Genomic DNA, 25644 nt, shown 5'->3' with positions numbered 1-25644 from the left:
CTTGGAGAACATCCATTTCAGTAATTACAGGTGCAGAGACTGAGACCTAGAAAAGGAAAGGCCTGTCCAATGTTAATCAGCTAATGAGTGGTGTGACCAGACTTAGAACTCAAATCTCTCCCATCCAATTCATGACCTCCCATGCCCTCAGGAAGATCCACGCAGGGTCCATGTGAGTGGTGATGCTTTTATTAAGCAGAAATCAGTGGTGGCGAGTGTCTCGTGCTGCTCTGGGGATGCTTGGTGCTGAAACTAGGCTCTGCAGCAGTGTTTCTTCCGACTTTTGCATTCTGCAGGCAGGATGATGCACCCATGGGTTTTTTGATGTTTGCAGACACCACCCATTTTTTCACATTCAGGGTTTTTCATCTTTCTTCCATTCCCTGAAAAGGAAGGGGAGGTGAAAAAAAAAAAACAAAGAAAAAAAGGCATGTTTAACCAAGCTACCAAAATTCATCTTATATAGCAAGGAACTCCAAACGACAGTCCACAGGGACACAACTGACCCTCTCCCTGTTTTGGCGTGACCTACAAGCTTAGAATGTTTTTTACTTTTTTTTTAATTGTAGAAAAAACTCAGAAGGGGCCATAAGACCGTTCTGAGGTCTTATGTGTCTGTGGTCACTTTCACTCTGCAACAGAGATGAGTCCTCATGATAGACACTTCCTAGCCCACCGAGCCTAAGATACGTATTACCTGCCCTGCCCTTTACGGAAAAAACGTATTGACCTCTGTGGTATAGTGTCTTTCCTCTTCAGATGGAGAAACTTTAGGTCAGAGAAAGCAAGTAACTTAATTGTGCCACAAATTAGGGACATACTTCATTTCACATGTTCTTCATAAAAGGTTCCTCAAGTGCCTTCCTCTTTCCCAAAAGGGCAAAATCTTACAAGCACACAGCACAAATTAGACACTAAGTGTGGTGGTGAGAATTCTCACTCCTAAATACCGTGCCTTCTATGTCGCTGCAATGAGGGCTGCATGGATATTGTAAATGTCGCGGCCGTGGCACGTAGTGAGCAGAAAGCAATGCGAGAGGAGAGAGAACCTAAATAATGTCTAATGTCAAGAGAGCAAGCGACAGAGAGTCATGAGGAAACAATGAATAAGAAGAGTTTCCATCCCAGTTCATAGCTTTTAGGGGAACTATGTTGTGATGGGAAAAGCATACTCAACCAGGAATTGGGAGACCTAGCTTCTGAGTCCTGCCCCACCACAAATAATGATAGTTTTCTTTTAGGAGCTGCAGATTCTCCTAATTTTTCATAAGAAGGCAAGGTAAAAATAATGATATAAATGCTATTATAAATGTAATTCATATCGATTTATATTCATATTGTAAATATGAATGAATGTATATGAATATGTCATATCCATATATTTAACCTTATTATTCATATTATATAAATATGAATATATCATGTGTGTCAATACCGACATCTCCATCTTCATCTGTATCTATACTTATATGCATATCCACACCCACATCCACATCTATATCTGTCTGTCTGTTGTTTAACTTCATTACGCTATTCACCAAATAGGTCTGAGTCTCTATCTTCTTGGCACAAAGTGGGATTTACCTTTTATGTGATTAAGGGAGCCTAGGACTTGCTTGGTTAATGAATTTTGAGCAGAACTGCTGTTTCCCTACAGGGCTGGAGCCCTTAATTGCCATCATGAGAGTCCTCAGAGCTCTTGCCTTTGACACAGAGACCAGCAGCCTTCATGATGGTAGCTGCTGCGACAGGAGGGTCGGAGCAGCTACGGTGAGTAGAGCACCCCGTGGCCGTCATGGGTTGGTATCATTTGAGCAAGAATTAAACTTCTGCTCTTTTAAGATGCTAAGATTTGGAGGTTGCTGTCACCACAGCATAGCCTGGCACGTGCTGACGTATGCATAGGTTTGCCAGGTAAAATGCAGGACACTCAGTTTAACTTGAATTTCAGATGAACAACAATTAATCTTTTAGTATAAGTATGACCCAAGTGCTGCATGGATCATACTCAAGCTAAAAACACTTGTTGTTTATATATAATCCAGTAAGTAAATCTGTTTTCTGGGGTTGTTGAATATTTAATAAAAACATGGGCTTTGGAATCAAACCCACCCGGGCTTGAGTTAAAGTCTTCCTTACATACAACCTGCACGACTTTGAACAAGTTACTTCATTTCTTAATCTCATCTGTAAAATGGGGCTAAAAATACCTACCCCATAAATATTGTTATGGGGAATACATTTGGGAAAACACATTAAAAGTTTTGTTGTGTTGATAAAGAGGAAGTGGTCAATATTATTTGCTATTGTATTAGTGTTGCTGTTATTCACACGGAAATGATTTGTAAGCTGTAAAGTCCCCTGAGACTGTTGTCTAGCACCATTACTACTTATAGGTTTACTACCGACTAATTAAGGGCAATCACGGGAGAATATTTTTCATTTCTTTAAGCTTCTCTTTCCTTATGTGTAAAATGGAGCATGTTGTATATGCTATGCTTCTTTCAGATATGATATTGTTCAGTTGTTACATATTTCAGCACATCACTGGATGATGAATCAACTTGACCTTCCCTACTCCAGGCTCCGAGGTCATCCACCATATATCATCCTACCAGCTGGATCCACAGCTTACCTGGTGGTGTCTGGATAAGACATACAAGTAAGAGAAAGAGAAGGTATAGTAGCCTCATGATGGGAAAGGAATTTTCAGGATTCCAGGTAGAACTGGCAGTGTCTGATGTCACACATCAATGGGGGCAGGTGATCTGGGAAAGAGTTTGAAAAATTCAGCTAGAGAGAAAAGGCTTATATTCCTAATAAAGATGTTCGGTTAGGGCCTGAGCGTAACTTGAGGATGTTCAGTGTTTCTGCATTGATTCTCACTTCTGCTTATGGCTCTGAAGTTTGGTGGGGTTTTTTTTGAGAAAAATCAATAAAAACTGAACTCTTTTAGCAAATCATTCATTCATTCACCTTTACTGCATGTCTCTGCTCCTGTCCGTTTCTCCTGTCAGAATAAACACCACCCCCTCACACGTTTTAGAATTTAAAAAGGAAAGGAATTTTGGAAGTTGAAATGATCTCTCCATTTCTACTCTCAAAAATTTTTTGCTACCATTTTAAGGGGAGAATTGATCCATCTTAAGCAAGCTTACCATGCCAAGCTCTTGTACAGACCACCACCAGGTGAGGCTTTAAGGGCTGGAGGTACTACATCAATGTATTCTTGAGTTAAAAGCACAGAAGTATACAAGGTAAACCATTGAAATTTCTCTCCATCTCTTCCTTCTCTTCATCTCAGTTTTGCTTTATAGTGTTTATAGCTCTCTTTTTCACTATATGTAAATTTCTAAAGTAACAAGTCCTGTTTTATTATCTCACATTCTCAGCACCTTGAACAGTGCCTGGCATAGAGCAGGTAGTCAAATATTTGTTTATATGAATAGGTCCTAGTATGGAAGAATCAATTTATGGGTGAATGGATAAATGGATGGAGGGAGGAAATAAGGGAGGGAAGGAGGGAGGGAGAAAAGAAAGAAAGGCTCAGACATAATCTTTGGGTTTTGAGGGTCTGGTGAGAGCCCATTAACTTACTTTATCCAAAAGTGTTTCTGAGCACAGACTCCCACTCACCCATTCCCAATATAATATGTCAAGGTATGTCATAGTATCTAGTCTTCACTCATCCACCTCTCTTCCATCTTAAATAAACTGAATATGTTCTGACATTTTCTCTCTGTCCAGAAGCAACTTAGCAATAAAAGGTTTTCGCTTGTAATCTTTTGATCAGCATTTGAATCTTTCACTAAGTGGAGATCTACTTTAATTTAGTGATGTTGACTTAAAAATAGAATAAGTGTTTGTAATAATCTGCTTAAGTAAGTCATACTTAATTCTACAGAGTAACTGTGAGGGTTTTACTTCCTTGGCCCCAGCATCAGTACTACTTTTATGATAATAATAATAATAATAGAAAAGAAAGTATAGACTAAAAACTTGTGTCCACATTTCCATCTCCTATACTTTTATACCGAAAGCTATCCTTTTTATTGACTCCCTAAATATGCATGTATTCCCACCCCTTCTTCAACCACGGATGTTTCTCTCCTGAAAACCTACCTTGCAGTTGGCTTCTTCACCCTCCTCAGGCTGTCTGCTGCCTGCCCATTCAGGCAGGGACACCTGAGAACACTTGTCCGTTGCCACATAATTAGGGGTCAGATCGACAGTGGGCAGAGGAAGGGCTGAGTGAGGTCATAAAGGATGTATTATGATCCCCTGTTGACAGGAGTCATCTTGGTGGAGTGGTGGAGTGGTATGAAACCCCCCTGAGAGGAATTGAGAGGAAGTGGGGTCTGCAGACACGCCTTCCAAAGGGTTTTGCTGAAAAACTAAGCACAAACAAGATCAAGCTGCTGAATGCTATAGTGTCAAGGAAGAGGTGTTTGGTTGCTTCTAGTTTTTATAGATTCAGTAGAAGGGGACAAGGGGTAGAGCTGGTTTGGGTCTCGCCCACGAGTAAGCAAGGGAAACGAGGTGCAGGATCCAGGTGGAAAGGTTTGCCTTGGACCAGAGCATGAGCCCATTAGTTCATGATTCACATGGAAAAGCCACCCTCTTCTTGCTACTGAAATCAGAAGAGTGTTCCTCCCTTGCAAGAGTCATAATAAGACACTTAGGAATGTTATGGCAATAAAACATTGAAAGATATTTTAGGATAAAACTTAAAAGTTAAGGAAAAGTTAAAAATTGAAATTCCACTAAAGAATATGATAAAAGTCTAATAAACAGTACAACCAAATCACACTTAAAACCAGACAAAGGTTGTATGATAATAAAATAAGCTGAAGAATAAAGGTTAAGAATAAAAGGGATGTCAGATACAGGAGGCATGAGACTGAGTTACAACTACAGCCATGGGATTAAAAGGAGGAAAATGAACAAGAACTCAGAATTGGGAACAAAAATGAAACGTTCAAACTAGAAGAAGTAGAATAAGGACTCGGAAAGTCAAGGAAAAGCTTGAATGTTGGGAAACAGATAAAATAAAGTTTTGGTTTAATTCCTGGGCAAAGGAAAACTATCGAAGGGTTTTTTAAGAACATTAATGTTTGAAAATATGATTTATAGGATCTCTTTCAAGCTATCACATAAATTTTGTGTGTGTGGCTAAGGAAGAGATTGAGAAAACTTAATGTAACCCTACAGACAATGAAGACTTGGGTGATAGGAATAAAATTCCAATGGAATGATTTTACTCCTTCCTGCATTTTGGGGCAGGAATCTTTGTGGAACCCGTGAAACCACAGGGCACAGACGGCATGCTCTGCCCCTCAGCCTGAGGTTTGATCTCCACCCAATAAATCCCAAAGTGCAGTCTTGAAAGGAGAGCCTTTCACATGACACTGAGCCCAGGGACCCTCTGAGGGAGGGGAAGCTGGCAGGTACACCCTGGGCTTTTGTGTTAATAAATAAATATAAAAATGTGTACAATATTCAACAATACTGGCTATTGCCCATTATTTTGTCTGAGCTCACTGAACAAATCTGGGTTTGGGATCTTTGGTGCTATACCCTTCATGCCCACAGCATATAATTTTTAAGTAGTAACATAAGGCTTCCGAGTTTAAGAAATAAGTATCTTAACCAAAACAACAACCAAAAGCCATGAGGAAACATCAGACTGATTTAGCACTGAGAATCAAAACGTTTATTCTAGGAAGCTCCTCTCCAATTGGCGAAAGTAAGATAATTTATAAAATGCTGCTTAAGCATAAACATTGAAGGCAACTATGCAGGCACTAAAACAGCACTTAGTTTCCATTTTCCTTACCTTGTGTAACTCTGCCTCACTATTTTGTCTCATTGGGAGAGAACTGCTGAGACCAATGGGCAATGTTGTCCCATGGGACTTTCTGTGATGATGGACATGTTCTACATCTGTGATGACCAATATGGCGGCCATTGGCCACATGTGGTTATCAAGCACTCGAAATGTGGCGGGTGTGACTGAGGATCTGAATTTTAAATTCTATTTACTTTTAATTAATTAAAATTAAAAGTTAAATAACCACCCATGGCTAGTGTCTACTGTATATAAGACAGCACAGGCTTAGGCATCAGAGCAATAGTACTCAGCTCAAGGTTAGACCTTTCCTGGTCCACAGCCATCTCTTTTCCATTCTTGCTGCCTATCTGAGTGCCTGGCCCATTGTAGACACTTAGTATCTGAAATGAATGTGTTTCTATTTGTCATTGTTAACACTATTGGTTTCTTTTTCCCCATGGTTTGTGAATTCCTCTCTCTGCTTGGGAGATACCAATTTACTAGAATGTCAGAGCTGGAAGATACATTACAGCCATTCCAGTTCAGGAAGTCTAGTCTAGTTTGGCCGTGATGACTGAATGTTTCGGGAGTGCTGTGTTGAGAAAGATTCTCAGGCTGCATGAAGCCATCTCACCAAGAGTGAATGTCTCCATCTGTGATTGCGTGGCTGGGAGGTGGGTGTAAAGAGGGGAAGGGTGTGTTCCTGCCATCTATTGCTGCAAAACCAGTCACCCCCAAACCTAGTTCTTTTAAAAATTGTTACTTTATTATTATCTCTCACCATTCTGGGGATAAATTGGACTCAGCTAGGTGTCTGGAGCTGTCAGATGCTCATGGGTTGGCAGTTGGATGGGGCTGGAATTATCTCAAGGCTCATGCACACACCCGGCACCTGGGCCGGGATGGCACCTAGCTGGGGACCGGAACATCATCTTGGGCATCTTTGTTTCTCCAGGTGATCTCTCCTCGTGGTCTCTCAAGCAGTGACTTCAATGCAAGGCGGGCTTCTTACACAGTGCCTCAGGGCTCTCATGGCACATGTGCTGGGAAGGAAAAAAAGCCAAGTGATAGCTTTACCCCCTTCATGACATCAGAGGCTCTTAACATCACTGTGACCATCCTTTTAGTTGAGGAAGTCACCAAGGCCCTCTCGGGTTCCAGGGGAGGGGGACAGGGACCCTACCTCCTGATGGGAGAAGCACATGGCTCTGGAAGAGCGTGTTTGGGAAACATCGTGTGCCACATGCAGAAGACGAGTTGAGACATGGGTGCCAGATAATGACTCATTTTAGAAGATGAAACCCAAAGAGATTAACTGTCTTCCCCCAAACCATCCAAGACAAGTTCTGCTGCCTTGGAGAGAGTCCAGGGTTGGGTCTGACCTCACTGGTCAGGAATAAGGAATGACAATGAGGAGCAATTGCAGACGCACCTCCCCACCAGCTCCAGGAGACAGAGAGGGCCTTCCTATTTCTCCTATGCATCAACCTGTGGGTTTGAGACAGCTAAATGCCAGTGACTAGCCAAGGATGAAGAGCAAGGTGAATTTTTTTTCCAGTTTTTATTAAGATTAAGGGAACCCGGTTACTGGCAGAAGTGATGTTTGCATCTTTCCTTCTGGCTCTAATGGCATGCTCTTAGAACATGTAACAGATCCACTGAACCAGATGTAAAGAAGCTTATGAGCAAATGCCATTCTGCTTCCATTTGGGATGCAGAAAGCTAATCCATAAATGGATTCCTTCTGACACTGGGTATGGATGAGTTTGAGCCAGGTTGAATCTGTCTCTATTTGGTAGCCATCCCAGGACATGTGGCCTGTGTTTAAACTGTTCCCATTGTGATACTCTTACGCCCCCAATTCCTTGTCCTCCCGACAACATACGGGAGACAGAATGAGGCCAAAATGATTTTCAGTCCAGTATGCCTGGGGCATATTTGAGCCTGGATATGAATCAGGACTCAGTTAGTCCAAGAATCTCCATAGATACTCTTGGTGTTTGACAGGACAGAATAGGTTAATTTTTGGTGCTGAGAGAAGGGAGGGAATGTGGGTTTCCTTCAACAGGTAAATGACCGCATGACAGTTGAATTCTTATGCAATATTAAGGTTCCTGTGAACAGCATCTTAAATTCATCATTGACTAAATTCTATAGAGATGATGAGCTTGGATGGCGTCTCGTTTCTCATCTTCTGAGAAAGAGGACGTTGGGTCAAAGTACCTGAATAGATTGTCACTTCCTTGGAGTCATTTTTATGCAAATGAAGATTCTAGGAATGCATTTTTGTGACCTCAGGTTATTCATACATTATGATCATTCAAGTCCAGAACTCAGGTGACATTTGAAGGCATTGAAGACAACTCAATGTTTTGTGGGGAAGCTGTTTGTACTGTTTTTGTTAGGATAGCTCTTTGGGGGATATGTGATGGATTAATAAAGAATTTAACCTTGAATTGTAGGAATCAACCTTCAATAGCGTAGATTTATTCCTTGTCAGTTCTATTGTGGAAATATCTTTTGGGGGTAAGGATCTTCCTGGAAGATGTGTGAAATCACAGAATGCAAAGAGCATGTCCCTGCCCCCCACACCCCCATCCAAGGCTGGACTTGTTCACAATAAACCCAAACTACAAATCTGAAATAAATGGGTCCTTCTTGTAACATTGAATCCAGGGCACTTACTGTGGGAGGGGAAGTTGGCGTATGAATCATGGGCATTTCTGTGAAAAAAATATAAAGTTGGGTAAAACGTTGACAGTTTTTATCATTTTTTTCCTCCATGAAACAAACACAGGTTTGGATCTTTTGAGCTGCTAATTTTATGCTCAATGCATGATTTTAAACTACTGGTATATTAGTTTCCTGTAGCTACTGTAACAAATTGCCACAAGTTAAGTGGCTTAAAGCAACACATATTTATTACCTTGCAGTTCTGAGGATCAACAGTCCCAAATGGGTCTCATTGGGTTAAAATCAAGGTGTCACCAGGACCGTGTTCCTTCTGGAGGCTCTAAGGGAGAATCTTTCCCTTCCTTTTCAAGCTTTAAAGCTGCCCACATTCCTTGGCTTGTGGCCCTTCCTCCATTGGCAAAGCCAACAATGGCTGGTTTAGTGTGTCTCATGTTGCATCTCTCTGACACTGACCTACCTCCCTCTTCCACATCTAAGCTTCCTTGTAATGAAATGACAATGAGCACATCCAGGTAATCCAACATAATCTCCCTATTTTAAGACCAACTGATTAGGTACCTTAATTCCATCTGTAACTTTAATTCTCATTTGTCATGTGTCTGTCCATTTGGGCTACTAAAACAAAAACACCACAGGCTGGGTGGCTTATAAACAACAGACATTTACTTCTCACAGTTTGGGAGGCTGAGAAGTCCATGATCAAGACAGAGCAGGTGTCTGGTGCATGGCCATCTTCGCCCTGTGTCCTCGCATGGCAGAAGGGGCAAGAGATCTCTCTGGAGTCTTTTTCATAAGGATACTCATACCACCCATGAGGGCTCCACTCTCATGACCTAATGACCTCCCAAAGGCACCATCTCCTAACACCATCACATTGGTGACCTCAACTTGCATTGAGTGAAAAGTTAGTGTAAAGAGCCAGAGAGCTGCTCACACATACAGGATAAATCAGCAGGGTTCTTGATTTAACCACCAAACCCTCCGGAGGAATTGAGAGCAGGGTGAGGTCAGCATCCTCATCCTTCCCCTTGCTGTCTACGGTCTCTTTCTTTTGGTGTTCAGTCCCTTCTTCCTGTGTTCTGCGCTATATTGCCTTCATTGAATTGTGCTTTCCGTAAGGACTTGTTTTTCCACAGCATTTACTTGCATTGCATCATGTCCACATGGAGAGACGCTTTGTCCAAGTCAGCTTTGTCATTCAATTGCTAATAGTTTATGAAGCAATGTCTCCCCTCAGTGACCAGCACATACGTGAACAGGACAAAGTCCACGCCCGTAGAGATCTCATAGCCCAGGAGAGAATTAGAAGTTTATCCACATGTGCACAAGGCATATAAGTAAGAAGCATAAACCAAAAGGAAGTGGGGACTTGGGGAGAACAGAGGAGAGAGGGGTTTCCCCCTGGGCAGGTCGGTTGTGGTTTCCCGAGGGAGGTGGTGATCTGGTGGGACTGGACCAACGGGGTGTGTGCTTGAGGGGTGATGTGGGTTAGGTAGGGGCACCCTGGGGCGGGAAGCAGGAAGGACAAAGCACACATCATTGGACAGCACAAAGGGGGCCTTGGGAAGGTCAGGTGGCCCCAAGGAAAAGGAGCATGCCACTGTGGTGTCCCAGATGGTTAGTACGGGGAGCTTAGGAGAGCGCCCTCAAGGGTTTCGGTGGTCACCTGTGATCACACACCACACAACAACCGCACTGGCCAGAGGGCTAGAGTCTTTGCCTTTGAACATAGAAGTTGAATCTGGTTTAAATTTTATATGATTTTTTGAAGGGCGCAGCTTCTGACCACTTCTGTCACAGCCGTGTCTTCGCCTTCTTATTATCTCCTCTTGCAGCATTTTACCCAGTGCCAGAAACAGGTGCTGACCTGTCTCATATTTGGAGGGCACTGGAACAGTGTACAGACACCTCCGTTCCAATGGCAGCTGTGACGACTTCTTGTTAATTGAGTAAAATGTAAAAAGAAAATGAAGAAGGCAAAAGAGTGTCAGAAATGAAAGCACGGTCTCAGAAAGGCCACCTGTGTTCCCTTTGAGTGAGTGCCCAGGGGCTTTGTTTCCCGAGGCTGTGGCTATGCCATCATGACAACAAGACGTAGGTCTAGGATGTTGTGGATCCAGCTTGCAGACAGTGACTGGCACTGCCGAGCCTCCAGTGGATCGTCACTTTTCCAGAACCAGACCGTGGAAGGCTCTGACGTGTGACTGAGGAAACTAGGATGTGAGGAGGGTTCTGTGCGGGGTCAGCTCCATCACGAGAGCAAGGACTAAGCTATGCTATGTCCTTGAAGCTATGCTATGCCAGCTTTCACACCATGCCAGTGGTTTCAGAGTCAGAAACAGCCAGCAGGTGTCCATTTTTATCGTTTTGTCTTCCAACTCATTTAGATGATCAAGTAGTCGAGCTGAGATAGGAGCAAAAGATGCAGCCCAAAGTGAAAGAATTGTTTAAAGAGAACTCAATATCGAAATAGCTTACAGTTGAAAATAACAATGGTTAAGAAAAAAAGAAACACTTGTGTAATATTGTCTCTACTATCTCAGAATTCTCTCAGATCTGGTCTGTGTCATTCTTCCTTTACCCCTCCCTTTGTGGCTTCCTTCTGACCATCTGCCTTTGTATCTTTCTTACACTCCTGTTGTCCTAACTCATTTTCCTCCCTCCCTCCCTGCTACTGTTCTAAGTGTTGGATTATCACCATAAAACAAAACTGATAAAACAAGGGCTTTTCAACATAATTTCTAACATCTAATCAGTTATCTCAGGTCTCAGCCTCCCCATTTCCTCTCTCCCTCCCTCTCTCCTTCCTTTCTTCCTTCATCCTTTTATCCTATTTCCATAGATACCAAGGGTAAGATGAAAATTAGGCATCCAATGTTGAAAACTGCTTTGGATGCGCTGCCTCAAAACCGTGAACCCAGGGTAGCGCTTTCAGGGACATGTCCTGGAGGACCTTCCCGCTGAGAAGGCAAAGCATGGAGTGCTCCAAACTGCAGTTCCCCAAGTCCAGGCTGAGCCTTACTATCTTCTGCAATTCTCTGGTTACCCAGAGACTCTGCCCTTTAAATGTAAAGATTTATTTATTAATTTATTATTATTTTTTTAATGGAAATCTTTTTTCTTTTTTTTTTTTTGATGTGGACCATTTTCAAAGTCTTTATTGAATTTGTTACAACGTTGCTCCTGTTTTATGTTTTGGCTTTTTGCCCCCAAGGCATGTGGGATCTTAGCTCCCTGACCAGGGACTGAACCCATACCCCCAGCATTGGAAGGCGAAGCCTTTACCACTGGACTGCCAGGGAAGTCCCAATTATACAGATTTATAAAGCAACATTCTGCACTTCTGTCCTTGGACGAAATCAAATTTCTTGCCTTTATTGAAAAAGAAGAGTCGCCTAACAGAGGCTTTCTCTGTTTCCTCCACATGAAAAACAGTGAGGAGATGGACTTAGGAGCTGGTGACTCACTCATAATGGCTTAGAAACGGCTGGGAATTGTGCAGGAAGGTTTTCAGACTCCTTCCACACCAAAGGACACGGTGCTGGGTTCTCATGAGCAATCCACACAGTTTATTTAGTCTGATCGTGTGGAGACAGGGAAGAGGGACAGAGAGAGGGAGAGACAGAAGAGAGTGGCTATCCTATCCCTCCCATCTGCTCACCCCTCCGGCTTCCGGGGCCCAGCTTACCCGACACAGGCAACAGGAGGAGCACGAAGAGGGTCGCGAGGAGGTAATGGAGCCTTATGCTGGCGTCTGGGCAGCTTTACAGCAGCTGACACTGGACAGGAGGCTGGGCATTGCCCTTTATAAAGGTTCCAAGTTACCGGGAGAATCCAGTATTGCTACAGACTTGGTAATTACAGAGCCTCTTCCCTGTGCCTCATGGGAATGGCATTTAGAACACAAAGCAGGGTCAGTCACCCTTAGGCTAATCAGGCCATGGGAAGCCCCAGAAAAACCTTTCCTGCTGCCCTTGGGACCAGAAACTTCTTCCTGCACTGAGTTCAGCTGAAGGGCGGGGGATGGGATGAGGGGCGGGGCCTGTCTCCCCTGGGGAACAGACTTCTTGCTGCTCATTTGCTTGCCCCTTGGAGCTTTGAATCTGCCCACTTTGTTTTTTCCTGAGAGTCTGGGATTGTTTCAGGCCAAACTAGGAACTAGTCCATCCCAAGGCAATTTCAGTCCCTGGGCATGAAACAGGGCTTGCTGAAACCCAGCGTCCCTAGAGATAGTCACATTTTTCCAGGCCCAAGGAGAGCTTTGGGACACTGAGGGAAGAGAGACCCCCAGCTCGGCTCTTATGGGATGGCAACATTCATGTGAAAGTCTCCCAAAATGTGTCATCATCTCAATGGGACAGGTGGTGGCACAGATGGGCGCTCCATTTCCTTTCAACAGAGAAAGGCTGGAAGAATGATGCTCTCACCGGACGCATCTTCTCGGTCTAACATCACGAAGCAGGGACAGCCGTGGAGATCCCTTGACTGGGTTACTCAGGGCGACATCCGTCCCTAAGTGACTTTAGTGTTTGAGAGCCTGTGGCCTGTCTGCTTCTCAGAAATGCCAAAGCTCATGATCGAACTTGCCACTTGGATCTTGTGGTGCAGCTCGGAGTGGAACTGCAAGTCCTTGATGCCCCCTGGGGGACCCAGTCCTGAAGGAGCCCCTGGATCTTCAGGCCTGTTCGAGGTCTCCCGCCGTGGCGCAGAGCCTCCGAGCCTCAGCAAAGCCAATGGAGGCCGCCGGGAGTGGACAGAGCCCAGTGCCTTGCGCCCGGGGGTAGGGTTTTTCCGAGGGAAAATAGGTTGTATTAATCGTGAGTCCTTCCGCTTTAGCTCTAAATGATGTTTGGGAGAGATGGACATCTACTTATACATAATTATCTATAAATAAAATATGTATCTGTTTATGTATAGATTTTGCAAGCAAAATCTATACTACAGGGTCAATTGGATAAGTGCTATAATACAACACTGGAAAAAGAAGTAAAACTGAATCGTGGTCTACTTTCTTCTTTTAAAATGCTGTGTTTTAAAGATCTACGGTTTGCAGCACAACAGAGATTTTTTTTTTTAAAGGAAGCTGACGATGCTGTCTTATATGCAAAGCTGGGCATGGCTTTCCACAGCAGGAAGTCTCCGAAGGGGAGTGAAAAAGATGGCTGGAATGCATGCGTGCAGTAGGGAGTTTCAGAGGAGTTCCCCTCCAAGCTTCTGGTGTACTCACTAGTAGGACACAGGGACACGGCCCTTGTCAGGAGTTGTGATGACTGCAGCTGCTTCTTTTCCTTGGCAAGGTCTAAGGAGAACTCCTTTGCAGCTATGTTTATCCTGGAGATAAAGCCAAGGAGCATTTTTGTCCATCAAGGTAGGATCCTGTTGCTTCAGCAAGGAGGTCACACACTAGTGAAAATATGGGGTGTTTCACCAGAAACCAGAGCTGTAGTTATAGGATTGGGGGAAGGGTTGATTTTAGGTAAAATCTAAATGGATTGTTAGTTTTCACAGGCTCAAAGCAAAACAAGGCTGTGTGGAAAATGGTTACCATCATGCCTGGGCTGAGAGGTAACTCATGGTCCCATTCTTTAAAGGGAAGATAAAGGCTGTGTCCTCAACCTTTTTTCACCTGTGACTAGGAAGTTGATGCAGTGTCTCTCTGGCAAAGTGGCTCAGTTCTCCAAGCAAGAAGGGCTGTCCCACTTCTACAGATACGCTTTTGAACAGCCAAGTCCTTCACATCTACAACTTCACAAACACAAGTGTTCTCTGCACAGAGCCCTTGATGTTAATTAGCAGAAGCAGTTTTCACTGGTTCCCATCTCTTGTGGGCAGGGCCGGCTTCATGGCTTGGGACAGTCACACAGGGACGTGTCCTCAGAAGGGGATCAGGGCTGGGTTTAATGCTCTGCTGCCACCATTGACATTCTTAATAGTTTTTTCTTTGAATTTATCCCACATTTACATTTTGCACTGAGCCTTGCTCAGCAGCCAGCCCTGCTTATGGCCACTTTTATTCAAGTTATCCCATTAAATTCTCCTAAATGAATCCTCCAGGTAGGTATGACCCAATTTTACACAAGATTGTCTTGAGGCCTAGAAAGACATGTCTAAGGCCACAGGCTACTAAGCCCATTAAAAGCCAATTAAAATTGGCTGCAAAGCCAATGAAAAGATGTGTCCAAAGCTACAAGCTACTAAGTGGCAGAGATGTAACTTGGAACAAAATCAACCTCTCTTCAGATATTCCTAACTACCCCATACAGTCACCATGGTGTTCTGAGAACTTTGCCAAGACATTCTCCTATAACCTCTGTCAAATGCCAGCCTTCTGTGGTGCTACTGTCATCTTCTCCAGCCTCAGAGATCACTGGAACTTTAAAAGTGCATGGTCTTTTCAGTTTGTTCATTCTTTCCTTTGCTGTGCAGAAGCTTTTCAGTTTGATGTATCCCACTATTTACCTTTGCTTTTGTTGCTTGTGCTTTTGGTGTCAAACCCCAAATCATTCTTGTCAAGACTCATGTCTAAGAGCTTTTCTCCTAAGTTTTCTTTTACGAGTTTTGTGGTTTCAGGCTTTATGTTTAAATCTTTAATTCATTTTGGGTTGATTTTTGTGTATGATGTAAGAGAAGGGTCCAATTTCATTCTTTCATACGCGGTGGTCCAGTTTTCCCAACATCATTTATTAAAGAGACTGTCCTTTCCCCGTTTGTGTATTCTTGGTAGTCTTGTCAAAGATCATTTGCCCATATATGTGTTTTATTTAATAAACCTATATAAAGGTTTATTTCTGGGTTTCAATTCTGTTCCATTGATCTCTGTGTCTGTTTTTGTGCCAATACCTTATTGTTTTCATTACTGTAGCTTTGTAATATAATTTGAAAGGGGGAAGTGTGATATTCAGCTTTGTTCTTCTTGCTCAAGATTGCATTAGCTATTCAGGATCTTTCAAGTTTCCATACACATTTTAGGATTTTTTTCTATATCCGAGAAAAATGCCCTTACACTTTTATAGACTATTATTTTAAGTTTAATTCATATTTTTTCATAGGAAAAGGAATAATAACTTTGTTGGAGCCAACTAAATTCCTCATTAACATTCACTTGATAGAGTTAGAAATAAAACTGAATATTAATTTGATCATAAAAGCACTCCTTAATTCTTCAGAACATACTTTTCAGTAACTTGGAAATCCACATTACTAACACCACTTCATAGTTCTCAATCTATTCTTTTTAAATTTTTAAAATAAAAATTGTATATATTTGAGGCATACAAAATGATAATTGAATATACATACACACAGTGAGATAATTACTGCAGTTAAGCTACAATTAATACATCTTCTTCTCACCTAGTAAACATGTTTTTTGTTTCTTTTTGTGTTTGATTTATTTTGCTTAGCATAATGTCCTCCAGGTTCATCTGTGTCATCACAAATGGCAGAATTTTCTTCTTTTTATGGCTGAATAATATTCCATTATATTATATTGGAATATAATATATTCCACATTTATTGGAATATATTATATATTATTATTATATCCAATATATATATTCACATTTTCTATATCCATTCATCTATTAATGGGCATTTAGGTTGTTTCCATATCTTGGCTATTGTGAATAATGCTGCAATGAAGATGAGGGTACAGATATCTCTTTGAGATTCTGATTTTATTTCCTTTGGGTATATACTCAGAAGTGGGATTTTGCTGGATCATATGGTAGCTCAATTTTTAGTTTTTTTAGGAAACCTCCATACTGTTTTCCGTAATGGCTGGATCAATTTACATTCCTATCAGAAGTGTACAAGGGTTCCCTTTTCTCCACATTCTTGCCAATATCTTTCATCTTTTATTTTTTTTTGCTAGTAGCCAACCTTACAGATGTGAAGTGATATTGTGGTTTTGACTTGCATTTCCCTGATGATTAGTGATATTGAGCATCTTTTTCTAAACCTGTTGGCTATGGCAGGAAAAGAAACAATCGACAAAATGAAACAATTAACAAAATGAAAAGGCAACCTACAGAATGGGAGAAAATACTTGCAAATCATATGTCTAACAAGGAGTTAATATACAAAATGTACAAGAAACTCATACAATTCAATAGCAAAACAACCACCTGATTAAAAAATGGGCAAAGGAAATGAATAGACATTTTTCTAAAAAAGACCTACAAATGGTCATTGGAATTTGGATAGAGATTGCATTGTATCTGTAGTTGCTTTTGGTAGTACACCTTAAATTAAAAAAAAAAAAAAAAGAGCTTGACCTTGTAGGAGGTAATGAATGTGGGTGTAGATTACTGCCACCTGTGGCAACTCCTTGTTTACATAATGCTGAGATGCAGAACTGTTCTCATTTTCCTACTTGCCTGGAGGGTGGGCATACACCTGAGGCATCTTGTAATTTTCTTTTTCCCCCCCTTAATGAACCTAGTGAGAGCTCTAACAATTGTGTTGATCCTCTCAAAGTATCAGCTTTTTAAAAAACTTTTTCTACTGTTGTTCAACTCTTCTATATCTGATACTTTGTCTGCTTTTTCTTTTCATGACAAGCAGAGAAGTACTGAAATACCCAATTGTAATTGCTAATTTGTCTGTTTTTCCTCTTATTTCTATAAGTTTTTCTTTAAGAATTTTAAAATTCTGCTGCTAGGTACATCCTGATTCAGTATTAATATGTGTTCTTTTTTTTTTAAGATTTTTTTGATGTGGACCATTTTTAAAGTCTTTATTGAATTTGTTACAATATTGCTTCTATTTTATGTTTTGGTTTCTTGGCCCCGAGGCATGTGGGATCTTAGCGCCCTGACCAGGGATTGAACCCACACCCCCTGCATTGGAAGGCGAAGTCTTAACCACTGGACTGCCAGGGAAGTCCCTTAAAATGTCTTCTTGATGAATGAAACACTTTATCATTAGGAAAAATACCCCTCTTTATCTCTGGTCATACTCCTTGTCCTTAAAGCTACTTGATTTATAGTCAATTAACCAAATAACCTACTCTGTTTTCTTTAGATTAATGTTTCTGTAGCATATCTGTTTCCATCCTTTCACTTCTAATCTATCTTTGCCTTTATATTTGGTTTCTCAAGTGGGTTTTTAATAGATAGCATATGTCTGGGTCTTATATTTTTACTGAAGTTGTTGCAGGAAAGGGGACCCCTTCCAGGGCCCGAGAGTGGGCTCTTGTCTAACACTCGGAAATGAATTATCTGAGAAGACACACATGCTGACAAAGCAAGAGACTTTATTGGGAAGGGACTCCCTAGAGGAGAGCAGCAGGGTAAGGGAACCCAGGAGAACTGCTCCACCATGTGGCTTGCAGTCTCAGGTTTTATGGTAATGGAGTTAGTTTCTAGGTTACCTCTGGCCTCTTCCTGGTGGCATACCCATTGCTCAACCAAGATGGATTCCAATGAGAAAGATTCTGGGAGGTTGGTAGGACATATGTTCTGGCAACTCCTCTCTTCTTTTGACCTTTCCTGAATTCTTCCAGATGGTGGTAGCTTGTTAGTTCTGCGTTCCTTACCAGGACCTCCTGTTGTAGGATAACTCATGCAAGTGGTTGCTATCTTGCCTGGCCAGGGCAGGCGGTTTCAGTTGTTAGGGTGGTCCCCCTAACAACTTCCCCCTGAGAGACTTCATACTCAAGATACTTCTTGGAAATTGAGGCAGAGGCCTTTCTTCTCTAACTATTTCCTGCTGAGAGTGGGTGTAGTCCTGCCTCGTAGAGTTGAAGTCTCTCTCCACCTGATCTAAATCGACATATTCTGTGCCCCAAACCGGCATTTACCCTTGTAGTAGCAACCATTTACCCTTAAACTGTTGGACTCTGTCAGAGATTAACCTGGTAAACAGTTGAAACAGACAGAGGCCAAACAGGAAGCCTACCAGGGTGGTCATTGCCAGGCCCAGAAAAGGAAGGCAAAATTTGGGGTGAGGGCTGCAGGCTGTGACTGTCTTCTGATAGTTGGTGGCGAGGTGACAGGGTGGTGCTTCAGGAATGTTGGGCTCAGCCTGAAGTTACCATCCTCCACCTGGGCGGGGGTCCCTTTTCTGCAGAAGAACTCAAAAATGTTATGTATACTCCTTGAAGAGGAACCAGGACCGTGCCCTAAGGCTGCACCACCCCTGATCGCTCCTCCCCTGGTTCTGCATCCCCTCCCTTTCCTGATTAGCAACTGTTTGAATCTGCCCTTTGGAACTCAGGGAAGGTCAAGTAGGCTGAATGAAGCCTATAGCCTACAAACAAGAAACGGGACACAGAAAGGCTTTATACTCTGGAGCCCCACAGAGTCCTGCGCAGTTTCAATTCAGGGAACTGGGGGACAACGGCTCTGGCCACTTCCTGCTAAAATGGGGCATAGTCCTGCCTCAGTTTGGAGAATAGACACTGAACTGGAAAAATTTCCGAGTTCCAAGTCCTGGATGTGAGTCTTGTATGATTAAAATCTCAATCCCTTGGTCTGCCATTTTGGTGTAACAGACCCAATTAGAAGTAGTTGGAGGAGTGACAACTGGAATTTTAATAGACAAAATAAATCTTATTCCCTGAGGAAATCAGAAGAATAAGCCTGAAACCCAGTCTGTACCTTGCACCTTGGGGAGACTTGTAGCCAGGTAGCCAGTTGTTTACTTTTATCTAAGTAGGTTTTAACTTCTGATGTGGTGTTAACTTATGCATAACAGGAGCTATTGGCCACCAAACATCTTCTTTTATTTATTTATTTTATTAATATCTGATCTAAAACAACTTCATTGTCTAAAAATTTAATAGTTACAAGAGGATACCTTGAAACCATGAGGCTGCAGCTACCAGCTGCCAGCAGGCATTGTTTTGAGAATGGCTGGTGGCATCCCAAGTCTGACACAGCTCAGAAAACTCAAGTTCTTAGCAATATTTACTAAGTATTCTTCTTAGTTCTTAGCAAGAACTTGTCTGAAATCACGTCCATAATGCCTGAACCACATTGGATGTCTGAACCACAGCTACTCCATTTTGACTTTCAGTTGCATTTCTCTCCTTAATGGCCAAAGTGGATGTCAACGTTAATGATTTTAGTGCTTTTCTAGATATGAGAAGATGCAAGAATTTGGGCTCATAAAAATCTTCTTCTGACAGTATCTAACTATCTGAAGGCCTGTTCTGCTAGTTTTTCCAGAGCACAGAGTGCCTAATTCCTGATCTCCACCCTGAACTACTTTCAGGAGGTGTTGAAGGTCAGCAGTTGCAGCAGGTCATGATTTAATCCTTGTAGAGGTAGATGGCAAGTGCCAATGGCAAGTGCCAGTTTGTAGGTGACAGGACATCCTCATGGTCATAAATTTGACCATGCTTTGGGAGGCATTTCATGACCATTTCATCCCACGGTGCCAGGAATGCTCATTCCCAGGTCTGGTGAAGATTTCGTTGATAGGCTACTCAGTGTGCTATTACTGGACTAGGCCTTACTAGTAGACAAAATCTTTGGACCACCTGTCTTAGTAGTCTATTTTGGTCCAGGAAAGTATTCCTTCTTGTTGCTTCTCCCCATATCTAGAGTTACACTATCACAATCACTGATATGAAATTTTGCTTGTTGCTCTGATTGAGCTGGAGTAATAGAGAAAAATTTATATTTATGGCCAGGGTCAGAGCAGGTATTATTAATTGGCTACGTGAGGGGATCCCACCTAGTAATATCAACAGTGTCTTGAACAAGACTATAATTTTTTCTTTAAAATAAATTTCCTCAGGGCTAACCAATTAGAGCCTTGGAATGAAGAGATCCACCAAGGTAACCCAGAAGTACTAGACACAGGCAACTGGCCACAAAACCAACAATTGGAACGATTTTTAAAACTAGCATAGGATCATGCCTATGATAGAAAAACATTTGATTCATATGCAAGCATCCAAGAAGTCAAGAAAACATTATAAATGATCATATGAGTCAGGTCCAGGATCTTGGGCAAGCTGTCTACCTCTGATGTTGTCTTCTTCTCAACCTGTTGTCAGTGTAGTTTCGCCTCGGTTTGAGCATGGTTTTAAGGTGATTTTGAGGTCAGCCATCCCCTCTATAGGCCTGTCCAGTGCAGGGGCCCTTTGTGAGTGGAAATTAATCCAAGAGTCAATTCCCTTCAGCTTCACTGTGCATGGGCTATGTAAGAGTACCTGATAAGGGTCCTTCCATCTAGGTTGGAGATAGTTCTTTAAATTATGTCTTTTCCAGTATGCATAATTCCCTGGTTGCAGGTCGTGGGGCATCTGATCTTCATCCAAAGACAGATTACTGAGATAAGCTTCAGAAACAGACTTAGAGTGTCCTTTTAATAATTCAATTAGAGGGCTTCCCTGGTGGCGCGGTGGTTGGGGGTCTGCCTGCCGATGCAGGGGACACAGGTTCGAGCCCTGGTCTGGGAGGATCCCACATGCCGCGGAGCAACTGGGCCCGTGAGCCACAATTACTGAGCCTGCGCTCCGCAACAAGAGAGGCCGCGATAGTGAGAGGCCCGCGCACCGCGATGAAGAGTGGCCCCCGCTTGCCACAACTAAAGCCTTCGCACAGAAACGCAGACCCAACACAGCCATAAATAATAAATAAATAAATAAATAATTCAATTAGACTTTACACTAATATAACATAACAGCAAGGAACTATGTGGGAGGTGAGTCTTTGTAAATTCAGACCTCCATTAACAAAACTGGAATTTAATACTCACTGAAACATAATCTTTTTCTCTCTAAAATTACCCTCATTTTTTACCAAATATAACAAAATTAAGACTAGTTTGTTTGCAGAATAGGTCTGATCTCAATAAACTTGGCCTGATGATTTATATAAATGTAATTGATCATACAGACTTTTTTTTTCTTTTTTTTGCTGAATCTTTTATAAGAAGTCTCAGGCTGAACTTTTAAAAGACCTCTCCAGGCTAGGAAAGTCAAGCCAAGGGCTTATCACAGATTTTGCTTAACAGATCTAGGTGAATTCATCCCTTTTCAAGGTCACCAAAATACCTTGAGATTTCTGTACCTGTTAGTGAGTGGCCTTCCTAATTTATCTGATAAAGCTGATGGGAACCTAAGAGTTTCCAATGTCTGGAGGAAGCAGATAGAGAGAAAAGATAAATGTTTCAGTTCTGCTTACAAACGTATAATTTACCAAATTACTGTAAGTCATAATTAGTTTGAGGGGAAGGTTTTCCTTCCACCTGAAAAACACAGATTTAAACCAGTAATTTTTCAGATAGAAACCATAAAGTTTATAACCATATTCACCAGTTCACTCATTCCTATGTAACTAATCCTTTTTATTAACAGCTTTATGAAGTCATCAGGTTTCCCATTAGAATTTTTCAATTTCTTACCCAGTTCAGCTTTATGGTCTGAAAGTCAGAAACTTATATTTATCCAAAAGTCCTTTCTATAAATCCTCTTGAAGAGGAAGCATTTTTGCAAAGGCATCAGAATAAAACCATAACTAAAGAAAATGACAAAAGAATTATAAGAAGGTACGTTTAAAATCTGATTACAATGCAATTGACAAAGAAACTTGATTACTGTCATGACATATAACACTTTAAGATAATAACTAGAATTATGACTGATAACATTTTATCAGGACATATCACATTTTTAGGAATCCCATATAATTTCTAGAATATCTATATTAGTAACATTTAGCATACAATACAACCTAAAAAGATTTATTACTCATTTGACAACACCTCCTATCTAATTTAACATACCAAATGAACCTAATTAGTTTAATATCTCTCTTTGGGATGTTTCAGGGGCCCTTTGAAGCATCCCAAAGTTAGCTAGAGGTCAAAGAAACTTCATTACAATTTGATTTGGGGAGTTTTGTCAAAAAAATATCAAAAAGGTTTAGAACGCTCAGTCAGATAGGATCAGGGGGGCCCCTTCCAGGGCCCGAGAGTGGGCTCTTTTCTAACACTCAGGAGTGCATTGTCCGAGGAGACACATATGCTGACAAAGCAGGAGGCTTTATTGGGAAGGGATGCCCCGGGGGGAGAGCAGCAGCGTAAGGGGATCCAGGAGAACTGCTCTGCCACAGGGCTCGCAGTCTTGGGTTTTATGTAATGAGGTTTGTTTCCAGGTTGGATCTGGCCAATCACTCTGCCTCAGGGTCCGTCCTCGTGGCGCACGCATCATTCGGCCAAGATGGATTCCAACGAGAAAGATTCTGGGGGTTGGTAGGACATATGGACTGGTGTCTCCTCTCTCCTTTTGACCTTTCCCGAATTCTTCCTGTTGCTGGTAGCTTGTTAGTTCTGTGTTCCTTATCAGGACCTCCTGTTGTAAGATAACTCATGCAAGTGGCTACTATCCTGCCTGGCCAAGGCGGGCAGTTTCAGTCAGTGGTTCCCCTAACAAAATGATCATCTCTCTCCTTATGATAGTGTCTAGAATCTTAGCATCACACTTTATTCCATCATGTAGAGCCAAATTTCCATCTGGTATCATTTTCCTTCTGCCTGAATAATTTTTTTTTAATATAGAACAAGTTTGCTGCTCAGGAATTTTCTTAGCATTTTATTGTTGTTATTATTTTTAAAGTTTTTACCTTATTTGAAAATAATAGACTTCCTTTTTGACAGCAGTTTTAGAACTGAATGAAACATACAGAGGTTTCCCATATACTCTCAGGAGCTCCACCCCCATCCTGATGCCCCTTGCTGGTTTTCTGTCCTGGAAATGAGGATGTCCTGTGCTGTTTGAACATTGACCCCAGTCTCTTCGACTCAGAAGAATTGCTGGTCTGTTTGGGTTCTTCCTCTCTGTGCTTTAGCCTGGAAATCTGTCTCCTGTAGAGGCTGGAGACTTTATAAGTTTCACCTCATTTGTTTTCATCTCTCCTCAATCATGGTCCTGCACTGCTTGTGTCCAGTGTCTGAAACAGTGGTTTGACACATTTTGTCTGGTTCCTTAGCTGTATACTGTAAGAGGGCGGTTCCCATAGCAGTTCTTTTTTTTTTTTTGATGAATCGTGGGGTCCAAGCTCTTGTCCTTGAGTGTCCGCTCCCCTCTTCCTATGAGCCCAGTGCCTTGACTGGGGGTTAGAATGGGAGGCAATGAGCCTCCCACTCCATTGGCTGGAATCATTCTGTATCAACCTCGAGAGACCACTAAATAGTTAGTTGGAGCAATGGCTCCAAGGCCTTGGAATGTACTTCAACTCACTAAACACTTGTTGAGCAGCTTTTATGTCAAGACACTTAGGCCAGAAGTGATTAAGACAAGGTCCTTGCTCTTCAAAATCCTTCAACCAAATATGGAGATTGGAAATATGCAAATGTATACAATGCAAAAATTAAGCAAGACTCAGATGGAGCAATTAAGTCAGAACCCTGTGGTGAGTCAGAGGAAAGATTGTATTTGTTTGGGAAATCAGCTGTGTTTTCCAGAAGGAGGTAGAATTTGAGATGGCCCCTGAGAGGTGGGTTAAAGTTTGGAGACTAAGCTAGGGGAGAGATTATATGCCAGACATGAGGTCAGCCAGAACAGAGGCAAGGATGAGAGGAAAACCAATGGAACGGTTGAGGAAGAGCCAGGCTTTCCACTTCTCTGAGGTGTAAGGTGTTCAGAAGGACCTGGGAAAAACCCTGAGTGATGCATTGAAGTTTCAGAGGTAGATTTTTTTTTTAACATCTTTATTGGAGTATAATTGCTTTACAATGTTGCGTTAGTTTGTGCTGTATAACAAAGTGAATCAGCTATATGTATACATATATCCCCATATCTCCTCCCTCTTGCATCTCCCTCCCACCCTCCTTATCCGACCCCTCTAGGTGGTCACAAAGAACTGAGCTGATCTCCCTGTGCTATGCGGCTGCTTCCCACTAGCTATCTATTTTACATTTGGTAGCGTATATATGTCCATGCCACTTCTCTCACTTTGTCCCAGCTTACCCTTCCCCCTCCCCGTGTCCTCAAGTCCGTTCTCTACGTCTGCATCTTTATTCCTGTCCTGCCCCTAGGTTCATCAGAACCATTTTTTTTTTAGATTCCATATATATGTGTTAGCATAGGGTATTTGTTTTTCTCTTTCTGACTTACTTCACTCTGTATGACAGACTCTAGGTCCATCCACCTCACTACAAAAAACTCAATTTCATTTCTTTTTATGGCTGAGTAATATTCCATTGTATACATGTGCCACATCTTCTTTATCCATTCATCTGTCGATGGACACTTAGGTTGCTTCCATGTCCTGGCTATTGTAAATAGTGCTGCAATGAACATTGTGGTACATGTCTCTTTTTGAATTATGGTTTTCTCAGGGTATATGCCCAGTAGTGGGATTGCTGGGTCATATGGTAGTTCTATTTTTAGTTTTTTAAGGAACCTCCATACTGTTCTCCATAGTGGCTGTATCAATTTACATTCCCACCAACAGTGCAAGAGGGTTCCCTTTTCTCCACACCCTCTTATCTTTGATAAAGGAGGCAAGAATATATAATGGAGAAAATACAGCCTCTTCAATAAGTGGTGCTGGGAAAACTGGACAGCTACATGTAAAAGAATGAAATTAGAAGACTCCCTAACACCATACACAAAAATAAACTCAAAATGGATTAAAGACCTAAATGTAAGGCCAGACACTATAAAACTCTTAGAGGAAAACATAGGCAGAACACTCTATGACATAAATCACAGCAAGCTCCTTTTTGACCCACCCCCTAAAGAAATGGAAATAAAAACAAAACAAAAAAACCCAAATGGCACCTAATGCAACTTAAAAGCTTTTGCACAGCAAAGGAAGTCATAAGCAAGATGAAAAGACAACCCTCAGAATGGGAGAAAATATTTGCAAATGAAGCAACTGCCAAAGGATTAATCTACAAAATATACAAGCAGCTCATGCAACTCAATATCAAGAAAACAAAAGAGGAATAAAATCTGATAACCCTTGGAACACTAGTTTAGATCCCCTTGTGGATTGCTCTAGAGATTATACTTTATTTGAATTAAAGGTGAGTCACCAGCACTTTCTAAGTCACCTGTTTGGTAACAACTAACACAATAACCAGAACTAAAAGAAAAAAAAAATCAGACTTCTAATTTTTTTGTAAAAAATCTTTAATTTGATTTGGCTTCTATAGAC

At 41.8% G+C, this 25644-nt stretch overlaps 1 long non-coding RNA gene across 1 annotated transcript; it reads right to left on the bottom strand.

Annotated features, from left to right (window-relative positions):
- Positions 1–280: 280 nt before the first annotated feature.
- LOC103006243 (uncharacterized) lies at positions 281–12292 on the bottom strand. The gene is made up of 3 exons (XR_451634.3): positions 12213–12292; positions 6612–6873; positions 281–383 (listed from the first exon to the last, which is right to left on the bottom strand). It is a non-coding gene; the product is annotated as an uncharacterized LOC103006243 (long non-coding RNA).
- Positions 12293–25644: the final 13352 nt, after the last annotated feature.

This window comes from Balaenoptera acutorostrata, chromosome 21 (assembly GCF_949987535.1).
Source record: "Balaenoptera acutorostrata chromosome 21, mBalAcu1.1, whole genome shotgun sequence".
Classification (NCBI taxonomy): domain Eukaryota; kingdom Metazoa; phylum Chordata; class Mammalia; order Artiodactyla; family Balaenopteridae; genus Balaenoptera; species Balaenoptera acutorostrata.
This window is presented reverse-complemented; position numbering and strand designations above follow the sequence as displayed.